This window comes from Coregonus clupeaformis, chromosome 36 (assembly GCF_020615455.1).
Source record: "Coregonus clupeaformis isolate EN_2021a chromosome 36, ASM2061545v1, whole genome shotgun sequence".
In the NCBI taxonomy this organism is placed as follows: domain Eukaryota; kingdom Metazoa; phylum Chordata; class Actinopteri; order Salmoniformes; family Salmonidae; genus Coregonus; species Coregonus clupeaformis.
In genome coordinates this window covers 21,606,630-21,628,061 of record NC_059227.1, presented here as the reverse complement: position 1 = coordinate 21,628,061, position 21,432 = coordinate 21,606,630, and the positions used below count along the sequence as shown (strand labels likewise).

Below are 21,432 nucleotides of genomic sequence, written 5' to 3'. Positions count from 1 at the left end.
TACTCAAATATTTACAAAAATGTGAGGGGTGTACTCACTTTTGTAAGATACTGTATATCTCCCTGGCATATTACATTATTTATGCAGCAGCATACAATACATTTTTGGACTCACCTTGTGCTGTGCTCTCTTGAACAGGAAGGTGGCGCGGCGTTCCTTCGTGGGTAAATTTTTGTCATCAAACTTTGTCATCAAAGTCTGGCATTCTCTGGATTTATGGTGCTTTCAAGACAACTGGGAACTCTGGGGGAAAAAAACAAGGTCGAATCATGATGACGTCAGTGATCTTCAGGTTGTAGCTCTAGAAAGAGGCCCGAGTTTCGGATTTACAATTCAATTGTCAGCGTCCAGATTTCAGTTTCCATTTAACCCATCTGAAAAGTAGGCTATAGTTACCTTGATGTGCCATAGCCTATTTGAAGTCCCCATCTTGTGACTGTCAAATTTGTATAGTGTCTCACAATCATCACACATAACCGGGACTATCATTCTCTTTTTTACCCCTTCACCAAATCTTTCCCCAAACATTAGTTTTCTGGCCCTCCCATTTCTTTATTTTCAACTCTCCATTTTGCAGCTTTTCTCTTATTGAATTAAACTCTGATATTGTCCTTTTTGCCGCCGTGGATCGACATGAACAGTTTTTGCCCGTTCCCAAAAGCATTTGGCGTGTAGGCTATTTGAGCATATACAATTATGGCCCTAAAGTTTAGGCTTCAGCACTAATGCTAGATAGCCTAAAATAATGAAAGAAGAATCTCAATGTAGCCTATACATATAAATTGCACAATAATTATACATGTATGGCTGTTTTAAGGTAGGCTATTGTTTTCTCTTTATTCAACCCGCCGCCACCCACCCGTATTTAATGACACCCCCTTTACCGTGGTCATGTGATAATGAGGATCTCGAGAGAACTGGTGGGGCCAGGGTTCCAGTCTAGAAGCACGGTTTCGACTGCTCCTACAGTTTTGCTTCGGTACTACCATTTAATTGACGCTCTGACCAGAAAGACAATTTCCATACAGGGCCACATAGAGAAGTCAGATTTGAAAATTCCTAATAAGACACTTTATTCATCACCTTTGTGCACAAACATCCATTGAATGATTCAAATAATTTTATATAATTTTATATTCATCCAATGTCTGCCATGTTTTTGGAATACGTGAAGACGTCTTATGCTGCTCCCTGTATGCACTGAGTGCTAGTGCGCATGTGATGTTGGTCCATATTAGGGATTAATCTTTTCCAGAGAATCTACCAAGTTTCAATAGCGGGAATAATTCATATTTATCCAGAGAGTCTCTAGAAATACTGGAAAAATCGGAATTGCCCCATCAAAGTGTTTAAAACCAAGATATGGTCACTATGCCAGGGTTCTCCCCAAATTAGAGGGGCGCTGCGCCACCTTGTCGGCTTGGCCGAGCCAATATGTAAAGATTTCAGAGCAAATTAAACTGAGATTTAGTAATGATAGAGTAACTATCTTTGATCGGCAATGACATTGTTGTGAATTTCCAAACAGGCCGTTCATAAATTCAGAGCGTTATCATGTTCCTCAATTAATTCAGCAGATTTCAGCAGTAGGCTATCTCCACACAGAGAACGCTCAGGACGCACAGAGCGCACCCCGAGTAGAGCACTGTCGAATCGAGTTGAGATTACACAGATAGCAGATCAGCTCATGAATAACAGCTCAAAGAGGCACACGTTATTTTATAGACTATAGGCTGCTGTAGGGTTTCTTGTAGGGTTTATTGCATTCGGGTCGTGTGTGCAGCCCGGCAGTGTCAATTAGCCCATGCGTGTGCTTTGAATTTATGCCGACTTTGTGTGAAGTAAGTATGCTTGGCTGAAGGCTTCCATGCGACAACCTGTTTGGATAATGTGCTATTTAATTTTTTGCTAATCTGATGCTGCTCATGTTGTGTAATTTGTGTAATTGCATTAGTGCCGACATTGGGGGGAAATGTTGTAATTTCCTGGGTCTTGTCATTGAATTTTTTTGGGAAATGTGAAGAGTGTTTCCGGAACAGTCAGGGGAGTTACCCATGTTAATCCCTAGTCCGTATAAACCGGATGCAACCCTGGATATAGACTGTCGATGAATTGGTGTATGCGAACGTGAGTAGATTGTATTGAAAACAACAGGCGGACATCTTGGATGCAGTCTGCAGTTCCTATTATTCCTCAGTGTCTTTACTGAGCAATTCCCTTCGGTCAGTGCTATCCAGGATCCTTGGGATGTCCCTAAACATAAAGGTAAATTCACACACTACAGAGACAGAAGGAACGGAGCATAGTGCAGTGTTGAAATGTCGTTTTTCATCACAAAATGGTGGCTCCTTGTAATATGCTCCAGCATACAAAGCAGTTTTTTGCTACCTGGAAATTGAGATGCGACATATCATTCCTTGCGAAGATTTGAGGGGCAGTATTGAGTGAATATTGAGCATAGAGATAGAGGACTCATCTTTATATCTGTGCCATTATAGCGTCTGTGACAGCATGGGCAGCACCATTGAGGCTACAACCCATAGGAATCCCCACCCAGTTGACTACTTTGACTACTTTAAAATGGCGGAAGCATGGTGGAAGCCCTAATGGCGCTGCCCGTGCTAAAATAGCATTTTGGCCACTAGGGGCCTCTATCATTCTCTATGGTATTGAGTGATTTAACATTGACATCAATTAAGGGATTGTAGCTTTCACCTGGATTCACCTGGTCAGTCTATGTCATGGAAATAGCAGGTGTTCGTAATGTTTTGTACACTCAGTGTATATGTTTTGTACATAATAAAGAAAATCAATTATGGGTCAACATCTAAATATTGCTCCCAGTGTTGCTGGGTGTTATCGTCCACCATCAGCACCGGCCTGTACCCTACCTGCCCTCTGAATTTGTCCTGCTAGGTGACCTAAACTGGGACCACCTGACCAAATCCTAAAGCCCTAAATCTTTCTCAGATTATTACCAATCCTAAAAGGTATGACTACAAACACCCAGAAAAGGTTACTCTCCTTGATGTTATCCTCACAAATAATCCTGATAGGTATCAGTCTGGTGTTTTCTGTAATGACCTTAGTGATCACTGTTTTTCAGCCTATGTTCGTAATGGCTGCTCAGTGAAAGGACCTGTCCTGATATGTCATAGACGCTTGCTAAAAAACTTTAATGAGCAAGCCTTCCTTCATGACCTGGCCTCTATAAATTGGTATAGAATCAGCTTGATCTCCTCTGTCGAAGACGCTTCGACCTTCTTTTTTTATATTTTCAGTGGTATTGTTAACAAACACGCCCCCATAAAGAAAATGATAATTAAAAAGAGGTTCAGCCCCTGGTTCGACCGTGATCTGGCAGAGATACCACCTCAAGAAATCCATTTGGCGAAAGGCTCGGCACACAGATACTCAGGCTGACTGGCTCTCGTTCAGGCAAATGAGAAATAAGTGCACTCAGGCTATCCAGAAGGCCAAAGTTACTTACTTTAAGGAGCAGTTCTCTCTCTGTGGGTCTAACCCCAAGATGTTCTGGAAAACGGATAAAGACCTGGAGAATAAACCCTCCTCCTCACAGCTGCCCATGTCCCTTAATGTTGATGATGTGGTTGTTACTGACAAGGAGCACATGGCTGAGCTCTTTAATCACCACTTCATTAAGTCAGGATTCCTATTTGACTCAGCCATGCCTCATTGCCCGTCCAACGTTTCCTCATCTCCCACCCCTTCTAATGCGACTAACCCCGATGCTCCTCCCTCTTTTTCCCTTGCCCCGCTACAAAGTTTCTCCCTGCAGGCAGTCACTGAGTCTGAGGTGCTAAAGGAGCTCCTTAAACTTGACCCCCAAAAAATATCTGGGTCAGATGGTTTAGATCCTGTCTTCTTTAAGGTTGCTGCCCCTATCATCGCCTAGCCTGTCTCTGACCTTTTTAACCTGTCTTTCCTCTCTGAGGAGGTTCCCAGTGCTTGGAAGGCAGCCACGATGCGTCCTTTATTTAAAGGGAGAGATCAAGCTGATCCTAACTGTTATAGGCCAATTTCTATTTTGCCCTGTTTATCAAAAGTGTTGGAAAAACTAATAATCAACTGACTGGCTTTCTTGATGTCTATAGTATTCTCTCTGGTATGCAATTTGGTTTCCGCTCAGGTTATGGATATGTCACTGCAACCTTAAAGGTCCTAAATGATGTCACCATTGCCCTTGATTCTAAGCAATGTTGTGCTGCTATTTTTATTGACTTGGCCAAAACTTTTGATACGGTAGACCATTCCATTCTTGTGGGCCGGCTAAGGAGTATTGGTGTCTCTGAGGGATCTTTGGCCTGATTTGCTAACTACCACTCTCAAAGAGTGCAGTGTATAAAGTCAGAACATCTGTTGTCTCAGCCACTGCCTGTCACCAAGGGAGTACCCCAAGGCTCGATCCTAGGCCCCACGCTCTTCTCAATTTACATCAACAACATAGCTCAGGCAGTAGGACACTCTCTCATCCATTCATATGCAGATGATACAGTCTTATACTCAGCTGACCCCTCCCCGGATTTTGTGTTAAACACTCTACAACAAAGCTTTCTTAGTGTCCAACAAGCTTTCACTGCCCTTAACCTTGTTCTGAACATCTCCATAATAAAGGTAATGTGGTTTGGTAAGAAGAATGCCCCTCTCCCCACTGGTGTGATTACTACCTCTGAGGGTTTAGCACTTGAGGTAGTCACCTCATACAAGTACTTGGGAGTATGGCTAGACGGTACACTGTCCTTCTCTCAGCACATATCAAAGCTGCAGGCTAAGGTTAAATCTAGACTTGGTTTCCTCTATCGTTATCGCTCCTCTTTCACCCCAGCTGCCAAACTAACCCTGATTCAGATGACCATCCTACCCATGCTATTCTATTTATAGATTGGCAGGTAAGGGTGCGCCCGAGCGGCTAGATGTTCTTTACCATTCGGCCATCAGATTGCCACCAATGCTCCTTATAGGAAATATCACTGCACTCTATACTCCTCTATAAACTGGTCATCTCTGTATACCCATCCCAAGACCCACTGTTTGATGCTTATTTATAAAACACTTTTAGGCCTCACTCCCCCCTAAATTATGTAAATCTGAGAGATCTACTGCAGCCCTTATCCTCCACATACAACGCCCATTATGCCAGTCACATTCTGTTAAAGGTCCCCAAAGCACACACATCCCTGGGTCGCTCCTCTTTTCAGTTCGCTGCAGCTAGCGATTTGAATGAGCTGCAAAAAACATTCAAACTGGACAGTTTTATCTCCATCTCTTCATTCAAAGACTTAATCATAGACACTCTTACTGACAGTTGTGGCTGCTTCGCATGATGCATTGTTGTCTCTACCTTCTTACCCTTTGTGCTGTTGTCTCTGCCCAACAATGTTTGTACCAAGTTTTGTGCTGCTACCATGTGCTGCTACCATGTTGTGTTGCTACCATGTTGTTGTTGTTGTCTTAGGTCTCTCTTTATGTAGTGTTGTGGTGTCTCTCTTGTTGTGATGTGTGTTTTGTCCTTTATTTGTATTTTTAATCCCAGCCCCCGTCCCCACCAGAGGCATTTTGCCTTTTGTTAGGCCGTCATTGTAAATAAGAATTTGTTCTTAACTGACTTGCCTAGTTAAATAAAGGTAAAATAAATATATACAGTTGAAGTCGGAAGTTTACATACACTTAGGTTGGAGTCATTAAAACTTGTTTTTCAACCACTCCACAAATGTCTTGTTAACAAACTATAGTTTTGGCAAGTTGGTTAGGACATCTACTTTGTGCATGACACAAGTAATTTTTCCAACAATTGTTTACAGACAGATTATTTCACTTATAATTCACTGTATCACAATTCCAGTGGGTCAGAAGTTTACATACACTAAGTTGACTGTGCCTTTAAACAGCTTGGAACATTTCAGAAAATGATGTCATGGCTTTAGAAGCTTCTGATAGGCTAATTGACATCATTTGAGTCAATCGGAGGTGTACCTGTGGTAGTATTTCAAGGCCTACCTTCAAACTCAGTGCCTCTTTGCTTGACATCATGGGAAAATCAAAAGAAATCAGCCAAGACCTCAGAAAGACAATTGTAGACCTCCACAAGTCTGGTTCATCCTTGGGAGTGTAGTGTATTAAAGATTATGACTTTCTTAATGGAACCAGAGGATGTTTATCTTAGTTCAAATGTAGTCATTTGTAGGGTGACGCCCCAGGGGAGACCGGTGATTGGACGAAAGAGGGAGCAACCCATTTTTGCCATTGTTTATAAGTATGAGCTAGACAAAGAGGCGGCAGAAGCATTCAGATTAATTTGGGACGGTGCTTCTCCAGACACCGCGGGTCTGTAACTTATGCTGTAAACTTGTGATCAAGGTGATCAAGCTTCTAATCAAGGTGCAGCCTAAGCGGACTCTTTGTTTGACAGCAATAGCCACCAACAGCCGACGGGACACGATAGGAGCAATTTCCAAATGCCTGAAGGTACCACGTTCATCTCTACAAACAATAGTACGCAAGTATAAACACCATGGGACCACGCAGCCGTCATACCGCTCAGGAAGGAGACGCGTTCTGTCTCCTAGAGATGAACGTACTTTGGTGCAAAAAGTGCAAATCAATCCCAGAACAACAGCAAAGGACCTTGTGAAGATGCTGGAGGAAACAGGTAAAAAAGTATCTATATCCACAGTAAAACGAGTCCTATATCGACATAACCTGAAAGGCCGCTCAGCAAGGAAGAAGCCACTGCTCCAAAACCGCCATAAAAAAAGCCAGACTACAGTTTGAAACTGCACACGGGGACAAAGATCGTACTTTTTGGAGAAATGTCCTCTGGTCTGATGAAACAAAAATAGAACTGTTTGGCCATAATGACCATCGTTATGTTTGGAGGAAAAAGCGGGATGCTTGCAAGCCGAAGAACACCGTCCCAACCGTGAAGCATGGGGATGGCAGCATCATGCTGTGGGGGTGCTTTGCTACAGGAGGGACTGGTGCACTTCACAAAATAGATGGCATCATGAGGAAGGAAAATTATGTGGATATATTGAAGCAACATCTCAAGACATCAGTCAGGAAGTTCAAGCTTGGTCGCAAATGGGTCTTCCAAATGGACAATGACCCCAATCATACTTCCAAAGTTGTGGCAAAATGGCTTAAGGACAACAAAGTCAAGGTATTGGAGTGGCCATCACAAAACCCTGACCTCAATCCTATAGAACATTTGTGGGCAGAACTGAAAAAGCGTGTGCGAGCAAGGAGGCCTACAAACCTGACTCAGTTACACCAGCTCTGTCAGGAGGAATGGGCCAAAATTCACCCAACTTATTGTGGGAAGCTTGTGGAAGGCTACCCGAAACATTTGACCCAAGTTAAACAATTTAAAGGCAATGCTACCAAATACTAATTGAGTGTATGTAAACTTCTGACCCACTGGGAATGTGATGAAAGAATAAAAGCTTAAATAAATCATTCTCTCTACTATTATTCTGACATTTCACATTCTTAAAATAAAGTGGGAATTTTTACTTGGATTAAATGTCAGGAATTGTGAAAAACTGAGTTTAAATGTATTTGGCTAAGGTGTATGTAAACTTCCGAGTTCAACTGTATACAGTGAGGGAAAAAAGTATTTGATCCCCTGCTGATTTTGTACGTTTGCCCACTGACAAAGAAATGATCAGTCTAGAATTTTAATGGTAGGTTTATTTGAACAGTGAGAGACAGAATAACAATAAAAAAATCCAGAAAAACGCATGTCAAAAATGTTATAAATTGATTTGCATTTTAATGAGGGAAATAAGTATTTGACCCCCTCTCAATCAGAAAGATTTCTGGCTCCCAGGTGTCTTTTATACAGGTAACGAGCTGAGATTAGGAGCACACTCTTAAAGGGAGTGCTCCAAATCTCAGCTTGTTACCTGTATAAAAGACACCTGTCCACAGAAGCAATCAATCAATCAGATTCCAAACTCTCCACCATGGCCAAGACCAAAGAGCTCTCCAAGGATGTCAGGGACAAGATTGTAGACCTACACAAGGCTGGAATGGGCTACAAGACCATCGCCAAACAGCTTGGTGAGAAGGTAACAACAGTTGGTTGTTGTTGCGGTTACGAAACCCCTACCTGTCCCAGACCTGCTGTTTTCAACTCTTAATGATCGGCTATGAAAAGCCAACTGAGAGACCTGAGCCCTAGGACCATACGTCGGGACTACCGGCCGTGGTGACTCCTTGCTGTCCCCAGTCCGCCTGGCCTTGCTGCTATTCCAGTTTTAACTGTTCTGCCTGCGGTTATGGAACCCCTACCTGTCCCAGACCTGCTGTTTTCAACTCTTAATGATCGGCTATGAAAAGCCAACTGAGATTTATTCCTGATTATTATTTGACCATGCTTGTCACTTATGAACATTTTTGAACATCTTGGCATGGTTCTGTTATAATCTCCACCCGGCACAGCCAGAAGAGGACTGGCCACCCCTCATAGCCTGGTTCCTCTCTAGGTTTCTTCCTAGGTTTTGGCCTTTCTAGGGAGTTTTTCCTAGCCACCGTGCTTCTACACCTGCATTACTAGCTGTTTGGGGTTTTAGGCTGGGTGTCTGTACAGCACTTCGAGATATTAGCTAATGTATGAAGGGCTATATAAAATAAAATTGATTGATTGATTGAGTTGGTGCGATTATTCGCAAATGGAAGAAACACAAAAGACCTGTCAATCTCCCTCGGCCTGGGGCTCCATGCAAGAACTCACCTCGTGGAGTTGCAATGATCATGAGAACGGTGAGGAATCAGCCCAGAACTACACGGGAGGATCTTGTCAATGATCTCAAGGCAGCTGGGACCATAGTCACCAAGAAAACAATTGGTAACACACTACGCCGTGAAGGACTGAAATCATGCAGCGCCCGCAAGGTCCCCCTGCTCAAGAAAGCACATATACATGCCCGTCTGAAGTTTTCCAATGAACATCTGAATGATTCAGAGGAGAACTGGGTGAAAGTGTTGTGGTCAGATGAGACCAAAATTGAGCTCTTTGGCATCAACTCAACTCGCCATGTTTGGAGGAGGAGGAATGCTGCCTATGACCCCAAGAACACCATCCCCACCGTCAAACATGGAGGTGGAAACATTATGCTTTGGGGGTGTTTTTCTGCTAAGGGGACAGGACAACTCCACTGCATCAAAGGGACGATGGACGGGGCCATGTACTGTCAAATCTTGGGTGAGAACCTCCTTCCCTCAGCCAGGGCATTGAAAATGGGTTGTGGATGGGTATTCCAGCATGACAATGACCGAAAACACACGGCCAAGGCAACAAAGGAGTGGCTCAAGAAGAAGCACATTAAGGTCATGGAGTGGCCTAGCCAGTCTCCAGACCTTAATCACATAGAAAATCTGTGGAGGGAGCTGAAGGTTTGAGTTGCCAAACGTCAGGCACGAAACCTTAATGACTTGGAGAAGATCTGCAAAGAGGAGTGGGACAAAATCCCTCCTGAGATGTGTGCAAACCTGGTGGTCAACTACAAGAAACGTCTGACCTGTGTGATTGCCAACAAGGGTTTTGCCACCAAGTACTAAGTCGTGTTTTGCAGAGGGGTCAAATACTTATTTCCCTCATTAAAATGCAAATCAATTCATAACATTTCTGACATGCGTTTTTCTGGATTTTCTTGCTGTTATTCTGTCTGTCACTGTTCAAATAAACCTACCATTACAATTATAGACTGATCATTTCTTTGACAGTGGGCAAACGTACAAAATCAGCAGGGGATCAAATACTTTATTCCCTCACTGTATATACAGTGGGGGAAAAAGTATTTAGTCAGCCACCAATTGTGCAAGTTCTCCCACTTAAAAAGATGAGAGAGGCCTGTAATTTTCATCATAGGTACACGTCAACTATGACAGACAAATTGAGAATTTTTTTTCCAGAAAATCACATTGTAGGATTTTTAATGAATTTATTTGCTAATTATGGTGGAAAATAAGTATTTGGTCACCTACAAACAAGCAAGATTTCTGGCTCTCACAGACCTGTAACTTCTTCTTTAAGAGGCTCCTCTGTCCTCCACTCGTTACCTGTATTAATGGCACCTGTTTGAACTTGTTATCAGTATAAAAGACACCTGTCCACAACCTCAAACAGTCACACTCCAAACTCCACTATGGCCAAGACCAAAGAGCTGTCAAAGGACACCAGAAACAAAATTGTAGACCTGCACCAGGCTGGGAAGACTGAATCTGCAATAGATAAGCAGCTTGGTTTGAAGAAATCAACTGTGGGAGCAATTATTAGGAAATGGAAGACATACAAGACCCCTCGATCTGGGGCTCCACGCAAGATCTCACCCTGTGGGGTCAAAATGATCACAAGAACGGTGAGCAAAAATCCCAGAACCACACGGGGGGACCTAGTGAATGACCTGCAGAGAGCTGGGACCAAAGTAACAAAGCCTACCATCAGTAACACACTACGCCGCCAGGGACTCAAATCCTGCAGTGCCAGACGTGTCCCCCTGCTTAAGCCAGTACATGTCCAGGCCCGTCTGAAGTTTGCTAGAGTGCATTTGGATGATCCAGAAGAGGATTGGGAGAATGTCATATGGTCAGATGAAACCAAAATAGAACTTTTTGGTAAAAACTCAACTCGTCGTGTTTGGAGGACAAAGAATGCTGAGTTGTATCCAAAGAACACCATACCTACTGTGAAGCATGGGGGTGGAAACATCATGCTTTGGGGCTGTTTTTCTGCAAAGGGACCAGGACGACTGATCCGTGTAAAGGAAAGAATGAATGGGGCCATGTATCGTGAGATTTTGAGTGAAAACCTCCTTCCATCAGCAAGGGCATTGAAGATGAAACGTGGCTGGGTCTTTCAGCATGACAATGATCCCAAACACACCGCCCGGGCAACAAAGGAGTGGCTTCGCAAGAAGCATTTCAAGGTCCTGGAGTGGCCTAGCCAGTCTCCAGATCTCAACCCCATAGAAAATCTTTGGAGGGAGTTGAAAGTCCGTGTTGCCCAGCGACAACCCCAAAACATCACTGCTCTAGAGGAGATCTGCATGGAGGAATGGGCCAAAATACCAGCAACAGTGTGTGAAAACCTTGTGAAGACTTACAGAAAACGTTTGACCTGTGTCATTGCCAACAAAGGGTATATAACAAAGTATTGAGAAACTTTTGTTATTGACCAAATACTTATTTTCCACCATAATTTGCAAATAAATTCATAAAAAAATCCTACAATGTGATTTTCTGGAATTTGTTTCCTCATTTTGTCTGTCATAGTTGACGTGTACCTATGATGAAAATTACAGGCCTCTCTCATCTTTTTAAGTGGGAGAACTTGCACAATTGGTGGCTGACTAAATACTTTTTTCCCCCACTGTATGAGATGAGTAGTGCAAGATTTGTAAACATTATTAAAGTGACTCTAAACATTATTAAACTGACTAGTGTTCCATTTCTTAAAGTGGCCAGTGATTTCAATAGGCAGCAGCAGCCTCTAATGTGCTAGTGATGGCTATTTAACAGTCTGATGGCCTTGAGATAGAAGCTGTTTTTCATTCTCTCGGTCCCAGCTTTGATGCACCTGTACTGACCTCGCCTTCTGGATGATAGCGGGGTGAACAGGCAGTGGCTGGGGTGGTTGATGTCCTTGATGGTCTTTTTGGCCTTCCTGTGACATCGGGTGCTGTATGTGTCTTGGAGGGCGGGTAGTTTGCCCCCGATTATGCGTTTGACAGACCGCACCACCCTATGGAGAGCCCTGCAGTTGCGGGCAGTGCAATTGCCGTACCAGGTGGTGATACAGCCCAACAGGATGCTCTCAATTGTGCATCTGTAAAAGTTTGTGAGGGTTTTAGGTGCCAAGCCAAATTTCTTCAGCCTCCTGAGGTTGAAGAGTCTCTGTTGCGCCTTCTTCACCACACTGTCTGCGTGGGTGGACTGTTTCAGTTTGTCGGTGATGTGTATGCCAAGGAACTTGAAGATTCCCACCTTCTCCATTGCGATCCCGTCGATATGGATAGGGGGGTGCACCCTCTGCTGTTTCCTGAAGTCCACAATCATCTCCTTTGTTTTGTTGACGTTGAGTGAGAGGTTATTTTCCTGGCACCACACTCCCAGAGCCCTCACCTCCTCCCTGTAGGCAGTCTCGTCATTGTTGGTAATCAAGCCTACTACTGTTGTGTCGTCTGCAAACTTGATGATTGAGTTGGAGGCGTGCTTGGCCACACAGTCATGTGTGAACAGGGAGTACAGGAGGGGGCTGAGCATGCACCCTTGTGGGGCCCCAGTGTTGAGGATCAGCGAAGTGGAGATGTTGTTTCCTACCTTCACCACCTGGGGGTGGCCCGTCAGGAAGTCCAGGGCCCAGTTGCACAGGGCGGGGTTCAGACCCAGGGCCTCGAGATTGATGATGAGCTTGGAGGGTACTATGGTGTTAAATGCTGAGCTATAGCCAATGAACAGCATTCTTACATATGTATTCCTCTTGTCCAGATGGGATAGGGCAGTGTGCAGTGTGATGGCGATTGCATCGTCTGTGGATCTATTGGGGCGGTAAGCAAATTGAAGTGGGTCTAGGGTGACCGGTAAGGTAGAGGTGATATGATCCTTGACTAGTCTCTCAAAGCACTTAATGATGACAGAGGTGAATGCTACAGGGCGATAGTCATTTAGTTCAGTTACCTTTGCTTTCTTGGGTACAGGAACAATGGTGGCCATCTTGAAGCATGTGGGAACAGCAAACTGGGAAAGGGAGAGATTGAATATGTCCATAAACACACCAGCCAGCTGGTCTGTGCATGCTCGGAGGACGCGGCTAGGGATGCCGTCTGGGCCGGCAGCCTTGCGGGGGTTAACATGCTTAAATGTCTTAATCATGTCGGCCACAGAGAAGGAGAGGCCACAGTCCTTGGTAGTGGGCCTCGTCAGTGGCACTGTGTTATCCTCAAAGCGGGTGAAGAAGGTGTTTAGCTTGTCTGGAAGCGAGACGTCGGTGTCGGCGACGTGGCTGGTTTTCCTTTTGTAGTCCGTGATTGTCTGTAGACCCTGCCACATACTTCTCGTGTCTGAGCCGTTGAATTGTAACTCCACTTTGTCTCTATACTGATGTTTTGCCAGTTTAATTGCCTTGCGGAGTGAGTAGCTACACTGTTTGTATTCTGCCATATTCCTAGTCACCTTGCCATGGTTGAATGCGTTGGTTCGCGCTTTCAGATTGGCACGAATGCTGCCATCTATCCACGGTTTCTGGTTAGGGTAGGTTTTAATCCTGCCCCTGTCCAGTTAAGTGGTGGAGATATTGGGAGCTGTGACCCAATGTAGGTTATGTTAAACTTGACAAAAAGAAGAATACATAAAACTGTTCAGATTAGTTAGATGCATTTGATATCGAATACTCATGTTGTTTATGTTGTGTTTGTGTCTAATTGATGTCTTTCAGGTTGGTATATTGGGGCGGCCTGTTTTGTCCTCTGTATTTCAGACCAAAGCAAGACGATGTTTAAAGATCACTATGGATCTACAAACAGGTTAGCCTCTATAAAGTATTTGGATGTATTTGCAGTGTGATTATAGTGTGTTATGTGTGTCTTTTCAAATACTAACTGAATGGTGAATGAATGTATTTAATGTGTGATTGTTGTTTGTTCTGGATGGTGAATGTCTGGTGTCATTTTGTCATCTTGTTGTATGTGAGAAGAGACGTTGTTTCTTAGGGGAAGGGAAATGTTTATTTTCCATTCTGTATATTTGAGCAAAATTCAACTCCAGTTTAAGAACTGGGATAAACTACAAATCTCACTGTGGGGTAGGCCACATGTTATAAAGATGGTTAAAGCTCCTAAATTAAATTACATCATCAGCATGTTTCCACTGTCCATACCTGCCCACACCTTTAATACCATAGACAAAATGATTACTCCGTTTATTTTGACTATTATAAGGGCAAGGATTAACCCAGCTAGATTACAGGCAAAGATTTAAAAGGGAGGATTAAAGCTCCCTAACATGTAATTATATCAAGAAGCCTTTATAACTGCCCAAATAGGCTATCTTTATTGAGAACTCTAATAGGCCAATTTGGGTTGACGTGGAAGAAGAACTTAATGCCCCATTTGGAGCATCATATTATCTGAGTCAACACTTAAATGTGGGACTGCAGAATCCCATAATGTCCCATACTAAGAAATATGGCGTCAGATAAATAAGAGAGAGACATCTTCACCTTTCCTGACAAGCTCTGCTTCGTTATGGAACAACCATAAATACAAATTAGGAGGACAGGTGGTTGTCTGGAAGGAGTGGTATAGGTTTAGTTTTAGCCTCAACACTAATACATTTCACTTTTGCTTTTAGTGTCAACTTGAATTTGAGTGTGGAAACTGGTCCCTTGAAGATGTCTGCAAGTGGCTGAGTACCAATGATCTCCATGATTCCATCCCATCATTCCAAGGTTCACAATCTGTCTGAAGAACTCTTTTCAGTTCTCCACTTTGCAACAAACATACTTTCTCTGTGTCCAGACTACTCACACATATTGGCCAGCATGAAAAATTTTTTTCTAATTACCTGTGGACTTAATGGGTGTGGGAAAACAAATAGATGTTTCAGCGCCTATCTGTCACACATCTACCGAAACCACAGAGAGCTTTTAAGCGCCAACCTAGATTACCCTCATGATGAATTTGAGACTGGGACTGATCCCACTGAAGATGATATGAACGATGTAGAGAGTCTACCAGAGGCTGAACATGTTCAAGCCACAGAGATCAACACTGAGGAGCTAATTGAAGGTCTCAAAAAGAATATCTGTCTTTTTATTTTGAAAATCAGGGAAGAACACTGCATCCCAGCTACTGTACAGAATAGCATTGTTAAGGACCTCAGAACCATTTTTAAGGCATTTATGAGACACCACAGTGATGCCCTCAGGTTTCACCTTACAAATAAGCAAATAAATGTGGATGAAGATGACGATCTCAGGGACTTGCTTAACAACTCTGCAGTATTTGAGGAATGCATTAGATGCATAAGCTCTGAGTGGATGCTGGAACATTACTGTGTGAAATAATTGGGCATGGTCAGGCCAATTGAAGTGCCCCTGAGCAACAAAGAAGGTTATAAATGAAGGTCATTTCAATACATCCCATTGGTCAGCATACTGCAAAAAATTGCAAGTAATGAAGAGGTCTGGGCCACCTTGAGTCAAGACCAAAAGCCACATAACAATGAAATTCTGGAAGACTTTACTGACGGTGAATTGTTCAAATCAAATCCCAACCTAACAAAGCAAAGCCTCCGTCTGCAGTTCTATGTAGATGCTTTTTGAAGTTGTCAATCCACTGGGTTCTAAAAAAAGGCAAGCACAAACGCATGTCAAAAATGTTAGATATTGATTTGCATTTTAATGAGGAAAATAAGTATTTGACCCCTCTGCAAAACATGACTTGTTGGCAATCACAGAGGTCAGACGTTTCTTGTAGTTGGCCACCAGGTTTGCACACAGGATTTTGTCCCACTCCTCTTTGCAGATCTTCTCCAAGTCATTAAGGTTTCGAGGCTGACGTTTGGCAACTCAAACCTTCAGCTTCCTCCACAGATTTTCTATGGGATTAAGGTCTGGAGACTGGCTAGGTCACTCCAGGACCTTAATGTGCTTCTTCTTGAGCCACTCCTTTGTTGCCTTGGCCGTGTGTTTTGGGTCATTGTCATGCTGGAATACCCAACCACGACCCATTTTCAATGCCCTGGCTGAGGGAAGGAGGTTCTCACCCAAGATTTGACGGTATATGGCCCCGTCGATCGTCCCTTTGATGCGGGGAATTTGTCCTGTCCCCTTAGCAGAAAAATACTCCCAAAGCATAATGTTTCCACCACTATGTTTGACGGTGGGGATGGTGTTTTTGGGGTCATAGGCAGCATTCCTCCTCCTCCAAACACGGGGAGTTGAGTTGATGCCAAAGAGCTCGGTTTTGGTCTCATCTGACCACAACACTTTCACCCAGTTCTCCTCTGAATCATTCAGATGTTCATTGGCAAACTTCAGACGGCCCTGTATATGTGCTTGAGCAGGGGGACCTTGCGGGCGCTGCAGGATTTCAGTCCTTCACAGCGTAGTGTGTTACCAATTGTTTTCTTGGTGGCTATGGTCCCAGCTGCCTTGAGATCATTGACAAGATCCTCCCATGTAGTTCTGGGCTGATTCCTCACCGTTCTCATGATCATTGCAACTCCACGAGGTGAGATCTTGCATGGAGCCCCAGGCCGAGGGAGATTGACAGTTATTTTGTGTTTCTTCCATTTGCGTCTGCTAAATGGCATATTATTATTATTATTATTTGCGAATAATCGCACCAACTGTTGTCACCTTCTCACCTTGCTGCTTGGCGATGGTCTTGTAGCCCATTCCAGCCTTGTGTAGGTCTACAATCTTGTCCCTGACATCCTTGGAGAGCTCTTTGGTCTTGGCCATGGTGGAGAGTTTGGAATCTGATTGATTGCTTCTGTGGACAGGTGTCTTTTATACAGGTAATAAGATGTGATTATGAGCACTTTAAGAGTGTGCTCCTAATCTCAGCTCGTTACCTGTATAAAAAGAGACCTTGGAGCCAGAAATCTTTCTGATTGAGAGGGGGTCAAATACTTATTTCCCTCATTAAAATGCAAATCAATTTATAACATTTTTGACGTGTTTTTCTGGATTTATTTGTTGTTATTCTGTCTCTCACTGTTCAAATAAACCTACCATTAAAATTATAGACTGATCATTTCTTTGTCAGTGTGCAAACGTACAAAATCAGCAGGGGATCAAATACTTTTTTCCCTTACTGTATGGCATCAAAAAAGCTTGTTGCTTCTCTCACCTGAATCATGTGCCATCTCCAATTACCTATCTATTTCCACCAGACGTCATGCATAACCTTCATGATGGCATCATACCCTCAGTGCTCAGACTAGTGCTGCAACAACTGGTTCAAAAGAGGCAAATGACTCTTGCCCAGATTAACTATGAGATTGAGAACTTTTTTTATGGAAACGAGATGTGTCTTCTAAACCTGTGCCACTATCCGAGAGAGTCCTAAGGAAGAGTGGTAATCTATCAGGAAGTGCATCAGAAACATGTACACTTTTCCATTTACTCTCCCAAATTATTGGTAGTCAAATACAAAATGGCAGTGCTTGGGATCTCTACCTCCTGCTTCGAGAGATATCTGAGATATTTCTGTCAGAAAAAATCACTGAATTTCAAGCTCTCTTCCAGGAGCCGTTTCCAGGGAAGACAAGCCCAAAGATGCACTACCCTAGCCTGCTATTTGCCTATGGACCTTTGATCCACCAGCCCACAATGCGATTTGAAACGAAACACCAATATTTCAAGAGGCTCTCAGCAGTTGTGGGAAACTTAAAAAATACAAGGAAGACCCTGGCAAAAAGACATCAGCTTAGACAATGCTGGGAGCAAACCAACAACAACTGCCTTGGCAACACAACAACACACTGTGCGGACACAAGAGACGTCCCACTGCATGCACTTCCAAACTCTGCCCATGCAGTAATAAGTGCCAGATTCGGAGAAGCCATCAGAGCAAAATGTGTCACCAAGACAAAGTCCATTGCAGTGAACAACGCTCAATACAACGTAGGAGACTATCTGGTCATTGACACTGCTCATTCAGAAGAGATCTCAATGTTCATGGAAGTGTGTGGAATATACAGTTTCCTTGGTGCTTGGTGCTTGTGTGGTGAAGTACTACTACCAGCCAGATTCAACAGCCATCACCACACATACATGGTTCAACACAGTCAATAACGGATTGCTATAAGGCCTGGTGAGGAGATCGATTTCCATGGGTTAGATGGATATAGGGACCCAGAGGGAAGAGTGTCCATTCCACTCCGCCATTGGATTGCAGTTAGTGAAAATTCATTGATTTATTAATTTATTAAGCACAACACACTTTTCTTTTCACATTTTCATATGTTTCCCATTCTGATATGCACTGACCAGAACACTGACATGTTATTTTTATTTTGTATCTTTTCCCCCACAGAACACCAAATTGATGGAGAGACATTGATGTCATTGGACCAAACAATGGTGGAACAACTCGTTCCAATAATCAAAGTTCTAATCAAATTCACAAAATTTGAGAATTTAAAAGCTGTAAATAGGTAAGTCAATGTATGGCTGTTATCCACATCATTGATTCTATCACATTGATCCTATTCCAATTCTCTGCTCTTTTGTTTTCTTTCTGAGCCTGAAAGCACAAGAAAACTGTTATTGTTAGTTCACAGCTGCAGCAAACAGCCCAGCAAAATGACCCAGCATCTGTCCAGCAAAATGACCCAGCATCTGTCCAGCAAAATGACCCAGCATCTGTCCAGCCAAATGACCCAGCATCTGTCCAGCCAAATGACCCAGCATCTGTCCAGCAAAATGACCCAGCATCTGTCCAGCAAAATGACCCAGCATCTGTCCAGCAAAATGACCCAGCATTTGTCCAGCAAAATGACCCAGCATTTGTCCAGCAAAATGACACATCAATTGGCCTTCAGCATGACATATCAACTGGCACACATCAATCAGCCAAAGGGTCTGGCCATCTGTGTTTAGACTTCCAGAATTAACAGCCATATTAAAATAAAATATGTGATGAACTCCATCGCCCTACTGTGCGCTCGAAGTGGAGGTCTCAGATTGTGCAGGTGTTGTTCAACTTCATGTGTACCTACCCTTGGTGAGTATAGTTATGTAGTTTACTGATCTTAGCTTAATGTTAATGATATAAGTTCCTCAATTATGAATCATAATATATGTGTGTGTATGTATGTGTGTGTGTGTGTGTCACCCTGAGCCCTTCTCCTGTCTCTGTCCTCCATACTCTCCTCCATACTGTTGTCATAATCACTGGAGCTGATAGCATAGCGCATACTTAACTTTTACATGATGATAATCAACGCCATCAATCAATGTAATTTGTATTAGAAACAGAATTGTTCGTCTAAATGTAATGTTGCATGTTTCCCGTTTGCTTTAGATACCCCACTACCAGGCAATACATGGATGTGTGCATAGCGCTCATTCAAAAGTACCCCTTGTTGAGAGACCAGACAGGGAAGGGATATGTAAGAATTCTTCTGTTTTTCTATTCACACTAATAACCTTTTTACACCATTGTGCCTGCCTACCCAGACCATAATGTGCTGGCTTGGATATTTTCTTCTTACATTGTTATTCCATCACGTTCCCAGCAGCATAACAAGACCTGCTCCATAACAAGTCTGCTCCTCTGACCTCAGTCCCATTCATCCGTCATGACATTTCTCCTCTCCACATTTTATTTTTTAAGGAGTCATGGCACGGCATGATAAAGAATAAATACAAAAAAGAACGGCAGCCGCTTGCTCACTCTGCACAAGTACAGGAAATGCAGAAGATGTTTGGGAGGCAAGGGGAAAAAAAGAAGGCCAGATGACACCAAAAATGAAGACCTGACCAAAATAGCCAAGGTAACTGCATACAAATAATGGCCCATATTCAGTGTGTCAAAGTCGAACCGCTGATCCCGGATCAGTTTTTAAGATCATAAATAAGATTGTATGGACAGGTGGGGACCTGATCCTAGATCAGCACTCTGATATGCTTTGTGAATACAGGACATTTGGCCTTTTTCTATAGACTTTGATTGTGTTTGATGCTGTATGTATCAATATTTGATCATATTTATATTAGATTTTCAGATTGAGACTGGTGAGGATTCCTTCAGTCAGAAGTTACATGTTGAAAAGATGCAGGTGGAGTACCAAAAAAAGAGACCGGACATAAGTTCCCTACAAGTCTAAATGAAAAGGACTGAAAAATAGAACTTTTTATGAAACAACAAGGCACCAAGGACATCTTAAAACAGTACCCAGCATTCCCTTTGTCAGCCATTGTAAGTAGACAAAAACTCTTATAGAAAGAAATGGTAAAAAGCACAACTAATGTAACATAGCCAATAACTGTCATCTGAATCAAAGGTATATTGATGATGCATTATAAACAAATTGACTTTCAGATTTTCTCTGAGATGAGAAGCAAATTCGGTATGGACGTGGACAGAAACATTCTGTCCGGATTTGGCACAATGGTCGACAAAATCATTGCAAAAACGGAGAGGAGCGGTATGGCTGTGGAGTTGCTGAACCTCTACAAGATGGCACCATAGATAGAACAATGAGACAGATATTTCACTGGATGTATAAATGTGAAGCATGCAGTTGGCGTTTCTACTCACTACCAAATATGGTAGTGAGCGGAAGCCCACTGGCTGGCAGTGGGAGAAGATGGAACGAGATGGATTTTGGCCGACATTCTGCAAATGTTCTCATCAATTAAACATTTGATCTCAATACAGTTTTCTGTTCCCAAAAATTGAATCTGTTATGAACGGAGTGGACTAAGTTTTGTAGACTTGACCCTTTGCAAAAGTTTTTCAAAATTGCACCGTTTAGGAGTGCAAAGGCTAATTGAGTTATTGCACACACGCACTTCACAGAGTAGGCTGTGAAGGAAATATGCAGATGAATACTAGAAGGAAATATGCAGATGAATACTAGAACGCTCCAATAGAATATCGCTAGCGCGTGCTTGGCTCTGCCCACCTCCATGACTCATTTGTCCCCATTGGAAACGACAAGCTGTGGTCTATCTTGGTTTAGTTATACAAATCTTTGACTGCACTTCTCTCACACATGGAGGAGGCTCACAAAGGTTTTTTTTTTATCAATGTCACTGCATGTAAAATGTACCCTTAACAGAATGGAGCCATTCTAATTCTATTGATTGTACGCCCATCTGCCATCCCTGTCCACAATGCCCAAGCTAAACCAAAGCCTACTTGAAGGTAACAGCGCTCACTGTTGCCCCTAGTGGCCGGTTTCCATGCCATCTCCCGACTACCTCAGACATGGATGTTGAATACTGACTTGTATCATGGGTGACCTGCCTGGGGGTATAACATTATAATTGTATAGCTAAAAGGCTGTGTTTGTAGATCGACTGAGGTGAATGAACCTCCAGCAACCAAGTTGATAATGGCTAGGGTAATTTCTGCTTGTTTTTTCTGTTCTCCAAAAAGCATTTTAACATTTTTATATTGTATACAAATGCAGTAAATTAGCTTCAACCCAATCAATTAGTGGAAGATAAACATTGAAAACTATTAAATAAAATGTAAAATGTGTGTGTGCGTGTGTGTGTTAGAGAGAGAGAAGAATGAGGTTGTTGAGGAAGCCATTTAATTAATGACTGATTGTGTGAAGATGTGTGATCGTTGGAGAGGAGAGCAGCGAGATACTGTATGTGCACAACCTGATCCCTCGTCACTCATTATTTACCGCTGCGCGTTTTGACACCGTGCAATTTTCAAATGT

At 43.0% G+C, this 21,432-nt stretch overlaps 1 long non-coding RNA gene across 5 annotated transcripts; it reads left to right on the top strand.

The window, feature by feature from the left end:
• The first annotated feature begins 932 nt into the window (after window positions 1-932).
• On the top strand, window positions 933-20,298 carry LOC121552588. 5 transcript variants are annotated; one of them, XR_005997265.2, is made up of 9 exons: window positions 933-2,265; window positions 13,457-13,544; window positions 14,371-14,467; window positions 18,066-18,186; window positions 18,306-18,755; window positions 19,056-19,143; window positions 19,368-19,527; window positions 19,751-19,952; window positions 20,076-20,298. It is a non-coding gene; the product is annotated as an uncharacterized LOC121552588 (long non-coding RNA). The 5 variants fall into 5 exon arrangements; XR_005997267.2 differs by having other exon boundaries at window positions 18,275-18,755; XR_005997266.2 differs by having other exon boundaries at window positions 933-1,841; window positions 18,066-18,755.
• Window positions 20,299-21,432: the final 1,134 nt, after the last annotated feature.